The sequence below is a fragment of the Otolemur garnettii genome, unplaced genomic scaffold, assembly GCF_000181295.1.
Source record: "Otolemur garnettii isolate 467f Iridium unplaced genomic scaffold, OtoGar3 scaffold00078, whole genome shotgun sequence".
In the NCBI taxonomy this organism is placed as follows: Eukaryota; Metazoa; Chordata; class Mammalia; order Primates; family Galagidae; genus Otolemur; species Otolemur garnettii.
In genome coordinates, this window is record NW_003852473.1 from 5656639 (window position 1) to 5662471 (window position 5833).

A 5833-nucleotide genomic window follows, 5' to 3' on the forward strand; every position below is an offset into this window, starting at 1 on the left:
AGCTACGATCTCACCAGCACCAAACAACGGCACAGCTTTGCATTTGCACAAAAACGTAACAGAGAAAAAGACATTCCTGTGGTATCAGAGGAGAGACACGCCTCGAATTTAGAACAGACTTTCTAGTATTCTGATAACCACAAAAACACTCTGTGGGTCTCCCGAACTCCACCCAGGTCACCTGTGACGGTGCCTTGCCGCCCTCCTGTAAGACTGCAGGCAATGAGCAGCTCCAGGTACTGGAGCAGGACACCAGCCCAGTCACACGTCTCCCAGGAAAAGAAATCGGTGGCTGTTGACCAGAAGGAAGTCAACACAGGTGGGAGGTGTGGAAAAGGAGGAGTGACTGGAATGAAGAGGCTACGTGAGCTTAGGAAAGATGACTGGGCTCTAACAGAAACCTGAAGTCTGGCTCTAAAAAACGGCAGAAAAGCAGCAGGCTGTTTAGTTTCCACTGTCCTCTGCTGGTAAATGAAGGCAGGTGGGCAAAGGTGTGGGTGAAAACGCAAATGACATGTTTTGTTTCTGGTGAGCTTGATCAGAGATTTCCTCCCTTCAGCTGAGCTCTGTATGGGAAAGATCGTAAGAAAATGATCCAGGCAGTCCCCAGGTGACGAATGAGATAGGTTTGTTCTTAAGTTGAATTTGTATGTAAGGTGAAACAGGTAGATTTACTTATTACCTGTGACAGCTACTGCTCATAAGTAGGACTCGCACATCCGTCAGATGTTTGTAACTTGGAGACTTACTGTAATAGCTCCTCTTTGTAAGGGCAAGTTGTACGTAAGTCAGATGTTTGTAACCTGGGGATTGGCTGTAGCTGTTAAAAAACAGGGTGTAAGATTTGGAGTCCTTGGTATTACAAAGTAGCCATGAGTCTGTGGTTCTAGCTGAAGCAAGCTGCCCTGGTAAAAGGAGAGAATTAATCTTTCTAGAAATAAGAAACTCACCCTACAATTTAAATGAACTAATTTGCACCATGTGATCCAGCTTAGGAAACCACAGGACAAAGACAGAAAATCCTCCTGTGTACCTCTGCTCAATCAGTAAGGGCTGCCAAGCATGTCGGGCTGGGAAGGATTCTGAAGCACAGTCGTACTTGTAATGAGCCAAGGTCAGAGCGCTGGGCCTCCCGGGCACACGGGGACGTGCGGCAGGAGTGGCGGGGTGTGTGCAGCGAGGCTGCCGTTCCTTTACCTTAATGTCATTAAGGCTTAACAAATGAAATGAATAATGAAATCTGACATAATAATTTATAACAACAAATAAAATGTGTCTACTAAATAAAATCCAGAAAGATGAAGCACCATACATAAGGTTATTGACTATTTCACTATTATAAAATCTTAGTTTCTGAATTGGGAAAGGACCAATAAAAGCAATAGGGAAAATGCCGTTAAATGGAGTTCAGACCTGCGAAAAGAAATAGAAATGGTCACTGAACATGGGAGGCGTTTGTCAACACTATTTTTGGCCTCTCAAAAACAAATAAAAAATAACACGCTGGTAGTCTGCAAGGCAATTACACAAATTTAAATACCTGAAGCTGTGACTTCCTTCCAGGAATTTATCAGAAGGGAATAATTAAATAAGCATACCAGGATTTATATACAAGAATGCTTACAGAGCAAAACTGTGCATTTATAAAGAACAGGTTAAATAAATTACATGACATCCATATAATGGAATACCAGGCAGTATTTTAGTGCATTTATTGGCCTGAAAAGTGATTCTAAAAATATTTTAAGTGACAAATAAATCTAAAGCAGATGTCACAAGAATATGGATAGCAAAATATGAGTTTTCTGATTGACAAGGAAACATAGAAAGAAAATATTATTTTTAAAAAGGTAATGAGATTATAGATTTTTTTTAAATTGTAATAGATTTAGGAGATACAAGTGGCTTTCTGTTATATGGATGAATTATATACTAGTGTGGTGGCTCACACCTGTAATCCTAACACTCAGTCCGGGTGGCTCACACCTGTAATCCTAACACTCCGGGAGGCCCAGGCGGGTGGATTGTTCAAGACCAGCCTAAGCCAGAGTGAGACCTCCATCTCTACAAAAAAAGCTGGGCATTCTGACAGGCACCTTTAGTCCAGCTTCTGGGGAGGCTGAGGCAAGAGAGTCACTTGACCCCAGGAGTTTGTGGTTGCTGTGAGCTATGATGTCACAGCACTTTACTGAGGGGAACAAAGTGGGACTCTGTCTAAATAAAATAAATAAATAAATATAACTTTCTGTCTGCTTTATACTTATAATTAGGAAAAAGAGGACAGAAAAGGAACTATATTAGTCCGAATTAGAATACAACACATTTTCCCTTTTTTATCTCACCATTTCACAGCATCTACAGTTGTCAAAGACAAACATTTTCCCATCTTCAGAAATAAACTTAACCTCATTGATTCATTTACTTCAAATATCTTATAATATTATATTTGCTAACTAATTTTGAAGCTTTCAACTATTTTATTCTGTTCAACAGTATGTTTATGATCTTTAGAATATATATGTATTTGTATATATGTCATTCCTATAGAATAAAGGCTCAGTGATTTTATATAATAGAAATAGAGGCTCGGCGCCTGTGGCTCAAGTGGCTAAGGCGTCAACCACATACACCTAAGGTGGCGGATTCGAATCCAGCCTGAGCCCGCCAAACAACAATAATGGCTGCCACCAAAAAATAGCTGGGTGTTGCGGTGGGCGCCTGTGGTCCCAGCTACTTGGGAAGCTAAGATAGGAGACAAGCTTGAGCCCAGGAGTTGGAGGTTGCTGTGAGCAGTGAAGCCACAGCACTCTATCCAGGGGGACAGCTTGAGGCTCTGTCTCAAAAAAAAAAAAAAGAAAAAAGAAATAGAACACCGTCCCTATCGCAGCCAAGCTTCCAAGTGAAAGTGCTCCCTCAGCTGTCCTCTTTAAACGTGTTTCCTATGAGGTGCCTCCTATGAGTCCCCCAAGTGCATGAAGCTGGTTAGACTGGAGAGAAGCTCTTGACAGAGTCACAAATGTCTCTGGCCCCCAAAAGAATAAAAATCACATTTCATTCTGGGGAATAGGAGTGGAGAAATAACGTATGGGGAAATTTAGAAGTTGGTACCAAGAGAAGATGAAAGAATAGACACAAAACCATACAGATGGAAAGAGATTAAGTCACTTTTGTGATCAACACATCAGTGAAAATCAGAGAAGTGTGGCTACTGAGGTCCCCGGGGTGGCCTGGGGGCTGATCTGTGTCACTAAGGCCTCTCTTCACGTGAGAGTCCAAACCTTTTTTGGTGCTTACAATAAACTTGCACTATCCAACTAGTCACTGCTCAGAGCCACCACGGGTATACATTAAACACAGCTTAATGGCCTATTTTGAATGTGATGCATTTGAATAAACCTACATAGAAGATATATGAAGGAAATAGAGTGCAACCTCCAAGAGTGCATGCATTTTCCAGATCGTACCAAGTTAAACCCAGGATGAAGTGATCCAGACAATCTTAGTAGAGGATTAACACAAATACACACACACCCCTGCCTGTATGTTCACAAGATCTTCATATCTCTGTATCTCTGTACTAACTTTGACTATATTGACAAATGTCATAAGCATAACTAAATTTCTGACTGATTCTCTTTCTTTGGTCAACACGACACCAAGTCTTGGCATAAGTGAACACACTGTAGGTTTTTTTAGTGGGAAACTAGGTTCTTAAACAGGAATATGTCAGTGCAACTCTCAGTGATTATTTATGAATCATCACATCCTTAATTTTTCTTTTTTACAATATTACATAAAAATAACACTTTTGTAACCTCTAATTTGAGCAAGTGTGAGTCAGCGAATGCGATCATAAAATAAACTTTTCTCCCGTTACATTTGTTGGAGCTAGTTTGTTGTTGTTGTTGATTGTTCCTATGTAAAAACTCTGGCCATTCCTCCTACAATTAAGTGATTTGAATTTCTGCAGTGAGTCATTAAACTATTCAGTACCATTTAATAGTCAGAACTTTGAACTTTCTCCCACTTTCTAGGGGAGGGAGACACTCTGTATCAGACAGGCATCACGTTCTTTCAGATATTCTGTCACAGCTTTTCCCTCTCAATCTGAGACTTTCCTCCTAAGAATACGTGGGGACTCCCCGCTCCCCAGCTTGCTTCCTCTCCAGAAACCCTCTCTCCCCCCACCCCTCCTCCACCTTCGCTTCTCCAGCTTCTCAGGGGTGATCACGTCTTGGGATGTACTAGTCCTTTTCTGTTGTTTGTTTTTCTTCCCAGTTCTATGCTCTGGACTTAAAAACGTAACATCAATTGTCTTTATGCCTCAGTGGAACTATTAATATTTAATATTTTCACAGTATTTGCTTTTGGTGTGAGGTGTCACTTGCTCAAAATCAGAAACTTGAAATGGCTATTTGATGGAGCGTAATTGTGAATCTGTTACCAACCATGGATACCACGTGAAAGTGTAACGGCTGATGTTTCAGTAGCCAACTTTGAAATACGTCTCATTTTACTGATTTTGGAGTTTAAGAACGGAATATGAGCCTTACTGCCATGCAGCTTCCATTCTGAGGGAAATAACATCATGTTAATTATATATTTTGACATTTACACTCATTTGCCTGTTTGCCAAGAGGACATAAGTCAGGTCCTAAAGATGACTACACTGCTGAAAAAAGGGAAGACAAGAAAGCCAAAGAAATAGAAGGAGAGGAAATAAAATGCATAGCTTAGGAGACAAAATGCACACTAGCAAGTCCCTTACGAAATTACAGAGATGAATGGGACACTAAACTGACCAAAAACCAAAGAAGGACACAGGCTAGGTCAACAGATTCGTTGTGTCCATAAATTAAAAACAAAGCAGTTACTCAGGAAAAAAGCCATAATTATCTTTAATATTAAAAACAAATTAATGCCATAGATCCTCTTCCAGAAGCCCCTTTTGAAATACTATGGATATTCACAGTGAAGTTATAGTAACTATAGTTGTATAGATTTTTTTTCATAATAACAACCCTGACCCAGATAGGTTTATTTACAATAGGTAGGTCCGTTTTCCTTTTCCTGCTACAGCCCGGATTGCAGGGAGCGGACCCGTCTGGGGGGAGTGTGCCAGGCTGAGTCAGCAGCCTCCCTAGGGTCGGCACCCTGCTAGAATCAGCCAATGGGACAACTTCTGGGACCAACTGCTGGGGCCGACAGAGGCAGGAAGAAGCTGAGAAGCTGGTATTTCTCTACCTTCAGGAGTATCTCCAGCTAAGGCTCTGTCCTACTCTGCATTAGTTTATGCAGAAAGTTCCAGCACCCACCACATTACCCCGACTCTGTTCGTCCTCCAACCTGGATTTAGGAATGGCTTCATGCTGCCGTGAAGCGTGGGCTGCCTCAGTATCCTCAACTGGCTTCTCAGTTCCTCATCACCAATGGAAGCATTTCCCTATTTCAAATGCCTTCTGCTTTAAATATTCAGAATGTTTTCTGCTGTATTTATGGGATCCTGACTAATACAATCATTCCTTATAAAACAATGGCATATTTTTCAATTTATATTGGATAATCTAATGGAAAGTGTTATTACCTGGATGGGAAAGGCCTGGGGATGCTCATACAATATTGAACAGCAGACGCAGAAGGGTGCAGGGCACACATTACTGTTAGTCGTTTAGGCATGATCGTTAGGAAGAGGATTAGAATTCACAAACACCCATACACCTCATAGTTTAGTACAATGAATTAATGATGCTCCTTCGGTGAAAACGATTTCTTCAGAAAATCCTTAGAAATGCACACTTGCCAACTGTAATGTAAATATACACTTAAAACGTGT

The 5833-nt window shown here is 41.0% G+C and overlaps 1 protein-coding gene across 1 annotated transcript in view; it reads right to left on the minus strand.

Annotated features, from left to right (window-relative positions):
• The window catches only part of NAALADL2 (N-acetylated alpha-linked acidic dipeptidase like 2), a 979797-nt gene that overhangs the window by 743481 nt on the left and 230483 nt on the right, over positions 1–5833 (minus strand). The window lies entirely within an intron of this gene.